Source organism: Camelus bactrianus, chromosome 1 (assembly GCF_048773025.1).
Source record: "Camelus bactrianus isolate YW-2024 breed Bactrian camel chromosome 1, ASM4877302v1, whole genome shotgun sequence".
Lineage (NCBI taxonomy): Eukaryota > Metazoa > Chordata > Mammalia > Artiodactyla > Camelidae > Camelus > Camelus bactrianus.
The window spans coordinates 147,974,764-147,987,070 of NC_133539.1; the positions used below are offsets into that span (position 1 = coordinate 147,974,764).

Sequence of the window (12,307 nt, forward strand, 5' to 3'; positions counted from 1 at the left end):
GGATAGCTTTGCTGGATAGAGTATCCTAGGCTGCTTCTTTTTGTTTGTTTTGTTTTGTTTTGTTTTGTTTTTCATTCAAGAATTTCAATAGATCTTGCCACTCCCTTCTGGCCTGTAGTGTTTGTGTAGAGAAATCCGCTGAGAGCCTTATGGGGGTTCCCTTGGAACTCACTCTTTATTTTTCTCTTGCCGAAAGGCATTTAGGATCATTGCTTTATCCTTGACTCTGGCCATCTTGATTAGCCTATGTCTTGGTGTGGGCCTGTTTGAGTTCTTTCTGTTGGGTACCCTCTGAGCCTCCTGGACTTGGATATCTGATTCCTTCTTTAGATTTGGGAAATTTTCAGTCATGCTTTCTTCGAATATCTTTTCCGTCCCCTTGGTTCTTTCTTCCCCTTCTGGAACCCCTATTGTGCGTAGATGGGCACGCTTTCGAGGGTCCCTTAGGTCCCTAAGATGGTTTTCGTTGTTCTTTATTGGTTTTTCTCTCAGCTGTTCTGATTGGGTTCTTTCTGTTGTCCTGCCTTCTAGGCCACTTATTCGTTCCTCTGCGTGATCTAGCCTGCTTTGGACAGCCTTTAGACCAGTTCTCATTTCAGCCAATGAGTTGACCAGTTCTCCTGGACTCTTCTTTATAGCTTCGATTTCGTTTTTGACGTATAGTATATCTCTCAACACTATCTCTTGGAGTTCCTTCAGGACTTGGATCACTCCTTTTTGGAAATCTTGATCGAGCGGGCCATCCACGTCTATTTCATGGATCGTGCTTTCAGGGAATTTCTCTGGCTCTTTTAATTGGGAGTGGTTCCTCTGCTTCTTCATAATGCTCCTATCTCTCTGGCACTGTGGCTTAAGGAGTATCAGTTATCTATTGGGGTCCTTAAGGAGTTTATGTATTTATCGAAAGCCTAGGCAGGAATAAAACTTTAAAAGAGAGAGGGGGATAGGGGGAGAGAGAGAGAGAGAGAGAGAGAGAGACAGAGACAGAGACAGAGGGGGAGAGGGAGAGAGGGGGGTGGGGGGCAGGATGTTAAAAGAATGGAGAAAAAAAGGTTTGAAAACAGTGTACGATCAATAATAGAAGAGCAAGTTGAAGCAGAATAGCAATTGAGTTGAGACGTCTTCTAAAAGCCTTTAAAAACAGATAGAAAAGATCAGAAAATAATATACAATTGTTTCAAAAGTAAATTTTTAAAAGGTAATCGGAAATAGAACAGATTTTAACAAAAGATAAAACAGAGGATTTTAAAAGACGGGAGAAAGAAAAGGTTTGAAGACAGTGTGTAATCATGAATAGAAGAGTCAGTGGAAGCAGAATAGCGATCGAGTTGAGACGTCTTTTAATAACCTTAATAAAAAGGAGGAAAAAATTCGAGAAACAATATTTGAAACCTGTGAATAACCAGTAACAGGAGATCAAAACCAAGAGAATGAAAAAGGGAAGGGGGTGGATGTTTAAAAATAATAATAATAAAGACTTGAAATGAAACATTTAAAAGGGATTAAAGCCGTAAACGTATACGACTGTTCAAAAGTAAAGGTTAAAAAGGTAACAGAAGGTAAAACCGATATAAAAGAGATTAAAAAAGAAAAAGGAAAAGAAAAAAAAAAAAAAAAGAGGAAAAAAAAAAAAGGATGTGTTCTCCTGGAGACGGTGCGCTCTTAACGGTTTCACCGAGAAGTCTTTCTGTCGTCGCCCTGTTTCGTGAACTCAGCTTGCTGTTTCCGCGGGCCCTCCGTCGGCGCCCTCGTCTGTGCTGCCCTCGGTGCCTGTGGGCAAGTAGATCGCACCCCCTCCTGGCACCGCGGTCGGAGGGTGGCTGGCCGCCTGCCCTCTCCCGGCGCCGGTCGCTCCGCTGCTCTGTGCGGCTGTGTGCTCCGCCTCGGGTCGGGTCGGCGCTCCTCTCCGTAGGTGGGCTCGGGGGAGACCGTGGAACCGCCCCGCCCCTGCTGCGTTCCAAAACTCGGCTCCTTCTTAGTCTTGGTGGCGCGAGTTCTCTGAGGTACCGGGGCAGATATATAATATCTGCCTCAGGCTGAAAACGAGTCTCAGTCCTGCCTAGGAGGTTGCAGAGCCCCCGGGTGCGGATTCGAGTCTCGGCCCCGCCCCCGCTCCCGCCCCCGCCCGCGCGCTGCGCGCTGCGCGCCAGGGGCTATGGCGGCTGTGGCTGCGCCCCGCCTCTCTTCTCGCGAGAAGGGCCGGTGATGGCGCCGCGGGTCTGAGGAGATGGAGGCTACGGCGCCCCTCCCCCCAGGGCACACCGGCCGTGTTGCTTTGCCTTTCTTTCCCCGTAATGGAAAGAAAGTTGGGGGGGCGGGTTGTTCTGCTCTGTATCCCCTCCCGGCCACGGCGCGTGGTGCCGCCGCCACGGTCCTCCGCCCGGCTCGTGCGGCCTGTCCCGGCCCCCGGCTGCCGGCCTGCGACTCGGGCTGGGTGTCGCGGGGACCCTCTGTGCCCATTTCACTTGGGTCGGTCGGTCAAGGGGCGCTCCGGGCAGATCTGAGACTCGGAGGCTCCCCCACCGTCCCGTCGGCCTCTCCGTTGGAGAGGGGGAGGTTTGGCGAACGAGCCCTATTCCTCCTCTGCCGGTCCCTCCCGCACTGTTTTGCTTTTGACTCTTTCTTTTCTCCTTTTCTCCTACCAGATTTTGGGCGTCTTTGTCTTTCGAAGAGGGCGGTGTTCTGTCGGAGTTCCGCAGGTGGTCTGATTGGCCGAGTGGGTCCGTCGATGTGAGTTTTGGTGTATTTGTGGGAGAGGGTGAGCTACGAGCGTCCTTCTACTCCGCCGTCTTGCTTCTTCTCGGGTTATTTTTGAAGAGTAGGTGCTGGGGATTGAACCCTGGACCTTTATTTTTTGCATGCTAAGCATGGGCTGTACTGCCTGATCTCTAGACCCTCCCCACCGCAACCCCCCCCTTTCCCACCGCCTCCATAGTACTCGATGAATCTCCTACCTAGATATCCATGCTTCCTTGGAATAGGGCCGTCGTTTTCTTCATCGGATTGATGCACGTCTGTGGATTCGTCTCGTTTCTCTCCACTGCGGTGGGTGGCATCGGGGCGTGGGGTGGGGTGGAGTGGCGTGGGCTGGGAACAGTTCTTCACGTGTAGAGGTGGAGCGGAGCGATGAGGATGGTGACTGTTTCCCCGAGTGCTCGCGCCGGGTGATGGAGGCCTGTGGTCTGACTTGGAAGAGGACTCGGGTGACCAGAACAGAGCCTGTGTGGGGTCGTTGTGGAGGGAGGAACTCCACCCCCCCCCCCCAGCCCCAGCCAAGGCACTCGTACCTCATCGAGGGACGGTCGGCCGAAAACAAACGAAAGCTGTCAGAGGTTTGGGGGTGGGGGTGAAGGGGTGTGTGTGTGTGTGTGTGTGTGTGTGTGTGTGTGTGTGTGTGTGTGTGTGTGTGTGTGTGTGTGTGTGTGTGTGTGTGTCTGTGTGTGTGTCTGTGCCTGTGTGGTGTGTGTGGTGTGTGTGGTGTGTGTGTGTGTGTGTGGTGTGTGTGTGTGTGTGTGTGTGGTGTGTGTGTGTCCCCGTTCCCCGTACCACGGTCTCTGGTCGAGGCCCCCACGAGCGGAGAAACGCACGCCAGGCCGTCCGTGCTCCTGGTTGTCCGGCCGCGTGTCCCTGCCACCCAGAGATCCCGAACCGTCCCGCTCGCTCCCCTGCCATGTGCCATGTGCCACCTTCCTGTCGGCCGGGCGCTATTTTAGACCCTGCGAAGAAGTCGACCGGACGGCCGGGCCGGGCCGGGCTGGGCCGGGCCGAGCCGAGCCGAGCTGAGCCGATCTGAGCCGAGCCCGTCCAGGCTGGGGTGGGTGGTGCTGGGTTCAGAGGAGTGGGGTACAAGCGGGAGGCGGGCGTCGATGGAGGGGAGGGGGAGGGGGAGGGGGAAGGGAGAGGAAAGGGGAGGGGAGGGGGAGCAGGGATGATGATGGTCTGGGGCTTGGCGTGTGGGGTGGGGGTGGGAGGGACGGTAGCCATCCTATGACTTTCTCTCCCTACCCCGCCTTTTGCAAGTCTGTTAGAGTGACAAGGTGGTGCTGGTTTCTGGCTGGTGCACACCATAGTGATTCTGTTCTTCTTTTTCCTGGTCTTTTTCAGGAACCCTCGTCCCGAGGGACTGAATCTAGTGCCCTGTGCTGCGCGGTACGACCTAGGGGTCGAATCTGCCAGGAGAGGACTTACAAGGATTTCGAGGATCCTGGAAAACTGCTACCATCCAGAATCCTACATGGATGTTCAAGATCTTGTGGATGGACGGACGGACGGAAGACGGATCGAATGGAGGCCCCGCCCCATCCCCTGGACCCCTTGGCCCAGGAGGATCGTGATGGGTCTGGAAAGGACTCTTCCGACGAGGGTCTCGGGATGGACTTTCTCTGTCCGCGGAAGGTGTTTCTGCACAAAGAGGAAGAGAGGGGCGTTCTCGGCCAGAGAGCCCGAACCGCCTCCTTTCAGGGATCCGCTCCAGTCAGGGTTGGGGTCGGGGTCAGAACGCAGCCACCGACAGCTCCCCTCCCTCGTCTTGGCTCTCCAACTTGGGAAACCCTCCTCCCTGCCCCCTCACCCATCTTCTCTTCAGCCGGCCTCCAGCTTCCCCGTGCCAACCACCTCTCTCATGCTGCCGGACTTTCCTCCTCCTTGGGCTGCCAGGAAGCTCTCCCGCTCCTCCACGTGCTTTGGCTTGGAATCCCTGACAAACACAAGCGGTGCTGGTGGGCGGGGCCGCGGGCGGTGGCAGAAGGACTCCCTTCATCTTATGGGAGCGATTTTTATCTCCATAGAGGTGGCGATTGAGAAAACACATAAAATCACTCAGAAGAATACCCATGTGTAGTATCCCTGACCTAGATCCATGTCTGTCTGTCTGTCTGTCTGTCTGTCTGTCTGTCTGTCTCTCTCTCTCTCTCTCTCTCTGCTCTCTCTCTCTCTCTCTCTCTCTCTCTCTCTCTCTCTCTCTCTCTCTGCCTCTCTCTCCATTTCGCTATTCTGTGTGTGTGCGCGCGCGCGCGCGCGCATGCGTGTCTGTCTGTCTCCCTTGTCTCTCTTTCCTCTCCTCTCCCCTCCTCTCCTCTTCCCTGTTCTCCCCACTTCCCCCTCACCCCTCCACTCCTCTCTTCTCCCCTCCACTCCTCTCCTCTCCCTCTTCTCCTCTCCCCTCGCCTCTTCTCATTTCCCCTCCCCTCCCCTCTTTTCCCTCCTCTCCTTTCCTGTCCTCTCCCCTTTTATCCCTCCTCTCCTCTGCTCGCTCTCTCTCTCTCTCTCTCTCTCTCTCTCTCTCTCTCTCTCTCTCTCTCCCCCCTTCACTTCCCTCCCTCCTCCCTACCCCCCCAACCCCTACCTTCACAGGGCCTCATAGATTGCAATCGGTTTCCATGAAATGTGATGAAGAGGGAATGAATTTTAGAATGATATCCCCATGCCATCGAATCCTTCTTCCCCAGGGATAGCGACTTATTTGTGGTCGTGTTTGTTTTTGTTTTTCTTGTTGTTTTGGGGCGCATCGAGGGCGCAGGAGGCGTTGGGAGTGAGGGTGATGTTTCTCTTTCTGTCTGTCTCCTCCTTAGGACGGATTTTAAGAGGAGGGAGGACTCACAGAAATCTACCATCTTGTCTCGTACTGCAGCTGTGTTTGAGCTTCCTATACGATCTGGGCGGAACACTCCCCACCCTCACCTCAAGCCGCCATTGCCGCCCCCTCAGCCCCCTGCACCCCCGTCCAGTCCCACACTTGGGGCTGTGGTTGGGCATGGGGGGATGTTGGCGGGGTGGTGGTTGGTGGGGGGTGGGGTGGTGGAGGAAACCAGAAAACAGACCACTGTGGCACGTGGGTGACTGGGGCTTCAGGGTGAAGGAGGATGAATAAAATGGCCGGAATTAGGCTAACGGATTGCTTCTTCTTTTTTTGGCGGGGGGGGGGAGGGGAGGATCATTAGGTCATTCATTCATTCATTCACTCATTCATTTGCTGGGGGGGGTGTCATTCGGTTTCTTATGCTCGCCCTGAAAACGGTCAACTGTCCTGACTGACTGGTTGCTGCTCACGGTTCCAGGCCTGTTGTTGAAACTGGAAGCTATCGATCTTACTGTTTCTACTGTATTTCACTCATTGAAAGTCATCATCATGCTGGGTCTCTGAGTCTTTCTCCGAGGAGAAGGTCGGTCACGGGACTAATGACCTGACAAAATAGCCTGAGTGACCAAGAAGGCCACACCTTGAGTGCTTATGAGATAACGAGATCTAACCACCAGCCTCTATAGAATGGGTCACCTGGAGGCATCGTGACACCATTCTGAGTCTTCTGATGAGAAAACGATTCTGTGGATGGTGATCGATGCCCGATTGTTTGAGCTATGGCTCTAGAACCACCCCACCCACTCCATCCCCAAGGTGGGTACACAGTTTTGAAGACGCTAGCCTGCTGTGAATCCCCTTTGCCCGGCAGAGTGATAAAATGGCCTCTTTGCTTCTAAGCTCCAAGACCTTGTCTCTGGATTCTTGGGCTCGTCGGGGACGGGGGCCGATCTTTTGGCAACAAGCGTGCTTCAGAAACAGCGGATGCCCGAGAAGGACACTCTGCCTCTCCCTCTTCTTCCGGGCCTGAAATGGGGAGGAAAAAAAAAATCGCTTCCCCTGGAAGCTGGAGTCCGGAGCCCGCCATCCGGAGGGACTTCTGGCTTGGCCTTCTCCTGGGGTGGGGGGGGAGGGCACGCCACTGCACGTGTTCTTTGTCAACTCCCTGTTTCTCTCTTCTCGAGTTATCTCTTTGGGACGGCTCCCACACTGGGTGAAAACAGACAGACAGGCTGGTATGTCTCCCTACCCCACCCTTCGCCCCCAAATGACTGATCTCCTGTCCCATCAGAATCACCACTTGTTTTCCAACGTGGCTTTCTTGGATCCTGGAGGACTTGTAAAGGAAAAGCCCAGCTGGGCTAACAAGCTAAAGTCACAAATCTAAGTGTGATAAGTGTCCGTTTACTGATCTAAGTTCTGCTGGGCTAGCTCGTAAATCTGAAGTTTAGTGTCAGTTTACTGGGCTAACAAGCTAACTCGTAAATCCAAGCTCAACAAGTGTCAGTAACGTGATCTGTTCCAAATTGATAAGCTCCAGTGTACTGATCCTTTGCTTTTTGTTGTTTGAGTCTTATTGGCGAATAGACCCATATTTGTAATTAACCCTATGAAACCTCATGTGCACGTCTTGGAGGTGCTCAGAGCTTCGGAGCAGAAGCCCCTCTGAGCCCGCCGGCGTAATAAATCTGAGTACTCCAACCCTCAGAGTGGTGCTTGTTTCTTGGCTGGCCTGTCATTTCCGTAACAGACTGATATCAACTTAGAGCCAAGATGGGCGCAGAACTGAAGGAGCTTCTCGGCTGGCCTAAGAAGCCTGTCGTCGTGATGTGGGAGACATTCTTTACGAGGGACCTATCTGATTAAGTGCTTGACCGCCTTTTGGACTTTGAACCAACTTGGAGATAGGAACTAGGATGAGAGGGCACCCGAAATAGCTCAGCAAACTCTTCTCCATCCTTAGAAGACAGACAGACAGACAGAAAGACAGACAGACAGACAGACAGACAGAGTGTGTGTGTGTGTGTGTGTGTGCGCGCGCGCGCGCGCGTGTTTGTGCGCGTGCGGGGGTGTGGGAGAGGGAGGAGATGACGTCAGCGTACTGGACACTGTTTCAGTGACATGGGGAGTGCTGTCAACTAGGAAGGAACGTCATGTATTCTTCAGCCTTGTGTCTGTACAGGTGGGTACACTCAGGGTTCCAGAAAGGATGGGATATTCCTGGCAGTCGTCTACTGCCCTGGCATCGAGGGCTGGCTGGCTGGCTGGCTGTCATCCAAAGTGGAGGCTCTCGTGAAAGGGACGGAACCGAGTCCCGAGGAGATGCCTCCTTCACTGACTTTCATGCAAACACAGTGGACCACAGCCTCCGGAAAGAGGGTGGGTGGCACACGTGGCCCCAGTCTGTTCTGTCCATTCGGCAAATGGCCTGGGTTAGGGGAAACCCAGCATGGCGACCATCCGACAGGCCGACCCACCGACCCACGGACGTGCTCGGTTTCTCCCAGCTCCCTGGATGACCTCCCCCACCCACCCCCACCCCACCCCACCCGCATTCCTTCACCCACCGTGGTGTCTGGTGTCAGGGCACTTGGAAGATGACTCCCATTGTTCAATAGACAGGGGCAGGAAGATTCCTATAGGACCGCAAAAACAGTCAACTGGCCATACATACATACATACATACGTACAAACTTTTTGTCCCCAGAGGCCTCAGACCTCCTCTCTCTGGACCCGCTGAACCCCAGTAACTGGCCCCCATTCAACTGCCACATAGTAGGGGTCATCCAGACGTTCTTGGGATGGTAGGTATGACTTCCAAAGGGGTTGAAGCCTTCCTTCCCCCGCTGCAAGCCTGATGCCCTCAGCATGGCCAGGACACTGCTACAAACAAACAAACAAACAAACAAATAAACAAACAAACAAACACACACACACCACCACCACCACCACCACCACCACCAACAACAACAACAACGACAACAAAAGACAAACACATGCGTATGTGACTTGGGGACATACTTTCCGCAGCCTCCAGGGACGAAGGCACTCGCTTCACTGGGTAAATCCTACGAGGCTTCACTAAAGCGCTTGCCAACTTACTTCTCAGAAGGATCGATCTCTGCCCCCATCACCCGCCATCATCAGGCAAGGTCGTCAGAATCCATGGGAGGTATAGACTAGAAGAAGAAGTAGAGGAAGGAGGAGGAGGAGGTGGAGGAGGAGAATCAGTGACATGAGGTGTGTACGACTTCTTGTCTCCAAGAGGATTGAGTTTTAAATTTTTTTCTTTTCAGATACAAGGGAAAATAAACTTTTGTTTTTTCCCCTTCCTTTCCTTTTAGAGGCGGACACCCACATGGTAACTATCATACCTCTGTCAGCAGAATGGAACCCTTTCTCTTTTTCTCCCTCCCTGACCCTTCTGGGATTCAGAAATCCTCCGTGAGGATTTTTCTATTCTTGGCAGCAGAGTTATTAGCATCATTGACTTGGAGGCAAAAACTTAGGTTTCCATTAAACTGGGATAGACATGCATGGATAAGAGATACTAGTGCTACTCGTTTTCCTTAGGGTTCCCCTGTGTCTGTGGGGCGTGTGTGTGTGTGTGTGTGTGTGTGTGTGTGTGTGTGTGTGTGTGTGTGTGTGTGTGTGTGTGTGTGTCTGTGTCTGTGTCTGTGTCTGTGTCTGTGTCTGTCTGCCTGCCTGCCTGCCTGCCTGCCTGCCTGCCTGCCTGCCTGCCTGTTTATTGTAGGAACTCTCTGTCAATGGAAGTATAGTTGACTTACAATGTTGTGTTCATTTATGACGTACGGCATAGTGATTCACTTATTCACACACACACACACACACACACACACACACACACACACACACACACGTATACTTTTTCAGGATAGGTTATTACAAGCTATTGAACATAGTTCCCTGTGCTAGACAGTAGGACCTACTTGTGTACCTAGTTTGTATAGGGTGGTTTATATCTGCTAATCCCAAACTCCTGATTTATCCCTCTGCCCTCCCCCGTTCCTCCACCCTACCCTGTCCCCTGTGTTAACCATCGGTTTCTTTTCCATGTCTGCGAGTCCAGTCTGTTTCTGGTTTGTAAATAGGTTCCTTGGAGTCTTTTTAAAATGGAGTTATTTATGTATGGATGGGTGTCTTGACTTACTTTCAGATCCCATCTAGAAGTGATGGCATAGGATATCTGTCTTTCTCTGGGTGACTGACATCACTAAAGCTACGGAACGCTTCACGTATGTGTGTGTGTCGTCCACGTTCAGGGGCCGTGCTGATCTTCTCTGGATGGTTCCCGTGTTAGTCGATGTGCTGTGGCAGCAAGCGCTTGCCTTAGGGTTTTTGTCTCAACCTGAAAGCCGGCCCGGAGACTGAAAGTCTTCTAGTTGCCTCCACTATCTGCCTAGGACCATCTCCACGAACGTTTCCCATTTTCTCTCACCCTTTTGTCTTGGCATCATTGAGTACTAAAATGCTCCGTCTCCTGAAGCCCTGCAGACTGAAGCTGGGCAACGGGAGGTAAACGTCAGAGAAATGGCCACAACAGCTCCTGTGGAAACCATCCTAGGGCCTGTTTTTGGAGGAGCCGCTCAGAGAGTTGAGCCGAACACCCCAGGACATCATCAGAGGCATTTCATACTGCTCGAGCCGTTTCGATGACCCCGATGTGTGGAAATCTCCTACCAGACTGACCCCCTACTCCCGGCCCTGAATCTGGTTTCTCATCTGCTCCAATGATTAACCTTTGTGCTGTACTTTGGTTTTCCACACAAGTGCCTCTTAGGCGATACCTGACTGCTTGCTCCCTAGGCCTAGCTTCAGAAGCCCATCGACACCACCGCCTCCTGAGACGAGATACTACAACTGTTTCCTTGAACAGACCTGTTCTCAGAACTAAGAAACTGGGTCCATGAAACGCAGGCCCTCTAGGAAACTATTCCCTCCCTCCTGCCCCCACACCACACGCACGCATGCACGCTCAGACGCACGCACGCACCCACGCACGCATGGACGCACACGCACAGTCAACAGCCCAGCTTTTAATGTGTAAAACTTCCAGGGAAGTTACAGAATAGGGAAATGTTGGGGTCCAGAGTAGGCTGCCCCAAAATGTGCCCGATGGACTATGCTGAATGAAAGGGACTTCACAACTGGCCAAGGGGGAGGGTATAGGTCAGTGGTAGAGTGTGTGCTTAGCAAGCAAGCACAAGGTCCTGGGTTTAATCCCCAGTACCTCCGGTCAAAAATAAATACATAAAATCGAATTCCTCTCCCCGCCCCCCCCCAAAAGTATACACTGCTGTATGTCAACTCTGTCTCAATAAAACTGGAAGAAAAAAAGGAAAAAAAAAATGATTTAACAAAAGAAAGAAAGAAACAAACAAAGAACTGCCCGAGGCAAGAGGAACACTCTGGCCCTCCTTTCTGCCTCCCTGGAAGCAGGGGAAAAAGAATTTTGTTTTTTTAAAGTCTCCCATCCCAGAGGAATCTATCAAGTCAGAGGTCTGCTTCCATGCCCTTCCATGATTCTCAAACGGTGTAGTGGGGTTTACCCAGATTAGGAAAAGGAGGGGACTCCTTTGGCCTGAGACCAGGCGAGATTCTCCCCCTCCCTCCCGCCTCCCTCCGTGCAGTTGGGACGGGGTGGCCTAAGGGTGGGGAAATTGAAACCAAAGAACAAAAGCCGTTCAACAGAGAGGAGCCGGAGGCCAAGTCAAAGGCTCTGACCTGAGCACAGAGCTTTCTGCATTTGAATGAAGCGATTGAACGAGGCCCTGCCGAATGGATCCTCCTGACGTCCCCGCCCCCGCTTCCAGGAGACAGTCAGTCGATTTGGGACCGATCGGTGGAGAAGGCCTGGGAGGCGGCGGCGGCGGCGGCGGCGGCGGCGGCGGCGGCGGCAGAAGCGGCGGCGGGGGCGGCGGCGGAAGCAGCGGCGGGGGCGGGGGGGGGTGGTGCGCGGGCGGGGGCGGGACCAACGGTCGCTCCAACTCTGCCTGCCTGCCTGCCTGCCTGCCTGCGGGGCTGAGGCCTGAGGGCCACGCTGGTTCCTGCCACTCAGGGAAACTTCTGCGGGTGTTGCCGAAAGATCGCCCTCCCCCACCCCGTCCCTGACGAGCCAAATAACCCAGAGACAGGGTCTTAGAGTTTAGAAGAAAAGAGGCAGCTTGATTGCTTTGCTGGGCAAAGGGGACTCACAGCAGGCTAGTGCCCTCCAAACTGTGAACCCGTCTTGGGGTTGGGGTTTCATGCTTCTGTGGACGAACAGGTTGGAGCATGAAAGGGAATCACAACAGGCGGGAGCACAAAAGGTGCTCATGATCAACAAGGGTCTCTGATGAAACTTCCTCCTAAATCTGGATGAGTGTCTGGTAACATGGGACCTCCTGGTGGTCTAGTAGGTCATCAGCCCGTGACCTTCTTTATCTGGTCAGACTCACCCGGTGGCACCAGCGCCACGGAGGAACTCGGGGTGGGGGGTGGGGGGTGGGAGGGGGCTGGTCGTTCTCCTGAGCTTATCCTCCCGTGACTCCCTTCCTGGGGAAAGACTCAGACGCCAAACATGATTGTCAAGTTGAACGATCAGAGGAAGGTCAAATCAAACAGTTAGAATCGACAACTTTAGCTGTTTTTAACAGTGGGCCTGGAGCTGGGAGCGGTGTCTGGTCAGTCGAGTTTGCTGATCGTTCTAAAAGCAAGCAGTAAGCATAA

General features: G+C 53.1%; 3 long non-coding RNA genes and 1 other non-coding gene across 4 annotated transcripts; 1 reads left to right on the forward strand and 3 right to left on the reverse strand.

Annotated features, from left to right (window-relative positions):
• Window positions 1-1,609: 1,609 nt before the first annotated feature.
• On the reverse strand, window positions 1,610-3,095 carry LOC141579074 (uncharacterized). The gene is made up of 3 exons (XR_012510096.1): window positions 2,955-3,095; window positions 2,643-2,825; window positions 1,610-1,998 (listed from the first exon to the last, which is right to left on the reverse strand). It is a non-coding gene; the product is annotated as an uncharacterized LOC141579074 (long non-coding RNA).
• A 579-nt stretch (window positions 3,096-3,674) lies between these two features.
• LOC141579076 (uncharacterized) lies at window positions 3,675-5,889 on the forward strand. Its single transcript, XR_012510098.1, has 2 exons — window positions 3,675-3,814; window positions 4,105-5,889. It is a non-coding gene; the product is annotated as an uncharacterized LOC141579076 (long non-coding RNA).
• Window positions 5,890-8,253: 2,364 nt separating this feature from the next.
• Window positions 8,254-12,073, reverse strand: LOC141579075 (uncharacterized). Its single transcript, XR_012510097.1, has 3 exons — window positions 11,324-12,073; window positions 8,600-8,757; window positions 8,254-8,461 (listed from the first exon to the last, which is right to left on the reverse strand). It is a non-coding gene; the product is annotated as an uncharacterized LOC141579075 (long non-coding RNA).
• LOC141579088 (U6 spliceosomal RNA) lies at window positions 9,815-9,923 on the reverse strand. The gene has a single exon (XR_012510120.1). It is a non-coding gene; the product is annotated as a U6 spliceosomal RNA (small nuclear RNA).
• Window positions 12,074-12,307: the final 234 nt, after the last annotated feature.